Genomic DNA, 1,211 nt, shown 5'->3' on the forward strand with positions numbered 1-1,211 from the left:
GGGCTCCTATGTATCATTAGAGGGCTCTATTTTATGTTGTTTATGTCTATACAGATTATAGTGCCATCCCCTGGCCCAGCCAGTAGCCTGAGAATAGCCCAATAGCTATTTTGACCGGAAAATAGCCCCTATGTTGGGTATTAAAAATGTGGCACTGCCACTGGATCCAGCCAAAATTGATGGGCTGATTTGGGGAGCCTAAAAAGGCAAAAGAGCGCACCAGAGCGGAGCAAAGGGAGGGCATCAATATAAGGTCATAAATGTTAAGGGAGAGAGGGTATATATAGAGATGAAAAGATATATATGTAATGCCAGTATGGTGTAGTGGTTAGCATGCTTGCTCGAGAAAGTCATGTGACATTATTAGATTTATTTTTGAGGTCCCGGGTTCAATTCTCGGAATTGCTCTCTTTTCTAATGATGCCATCATTGACACAGATTGGGAAGCTTACTAAGCCACTTTGTCATCCTGATGGAATTACTGTATATGGGCTGGATGTAAACTGACACTCCTGATGTATCACAATTAACTGTCAACTAACAGTGTTTGATGCATCAAAGTAGCAGCTACAGGTGGTTCATAGGTGGAGGCTCCTTTTTTGGCCACAATGGTGAAAGGTCCTACTCATCGATCTCCAAGTTTTTTGGAAGGTCGAGGAAGGTTTAGGTTGGTAGAATCCAACCATACCTTATCGCCAACTTGGTATTCGATGGCTTTGTCTTTATGCTTGTCATAGGCCCTTTTCATTGATTCAGCCGCTCGCTCCAAGGAATCTTTTGCCTTTTCCTGCACCTCCTGTATACCCTGGACTAGCTTTGTGGCAGCTGGGATGACATCAGGGCACTGGGCTGTCTTGATGACTTGCCCGTCCCTTCCAAAGACTACTTTGTAGGGTGAAAAGCCGGTAGCTGAATGTACTCGGTTATTGTGAGTGAAGGCGGCCAGTGACAGCCAATCACTCCAATCATCTTGTCGGTAATTCACGAACATTTTGAGGTACTTTTCGATCTCCTGGTTAACCTGTTCGGTCTGTCTGTCTGTCTGAGGGTGATATGTGGTGGAGGGATTTCCTGCGATCTGGATGAGGGTGTAGAATTCCTTCATAAACTTGGAAACGAAGATTGCTCCCCTATCGGAGATGACCTTCTCTGGCATTACCCTGTATGGCATGTAAACGTGATCTTGTAGAATTTTAGCGAATCCGAGGGAG

The 1,211-nt window shown here is 44.8% G+C and overlaps 1 pseudogene across 1 annotated transcript; it reads left to right on the forward strand.

Annotated features, from left to right (window-relative positions):
- The first annotated feature begins 310 nt into the window (after nucleotides 1–310).
- EV420DRAFT_t76 lies at nucleotides 311–408 on the forward strand (annotated as a pseudogene). Its single transcript has one exon. The product of its transcript is annotated as a tRNA-OTHER (tRNA).
- The last annotated feature ends 803 nt before the right edge of the window (nucleotides 409–1,211 follow it).

The sequence above is a fragment of the Desarmillaria tabescens genome (genome assembly GCF_030435595.1).
Source record: "Desarmillaria tabescens strain CCBAS 213 chromosome Unknown EV420scaffold_7, whole genome shotgun sequence".
Lineage (NCBI taxonomy): Eukaryota > Fungi > Basidiomycota > Agaricomycetes > Agaricales > Physalacriaceae > Desarmillaria > Desarmillaria tabescens.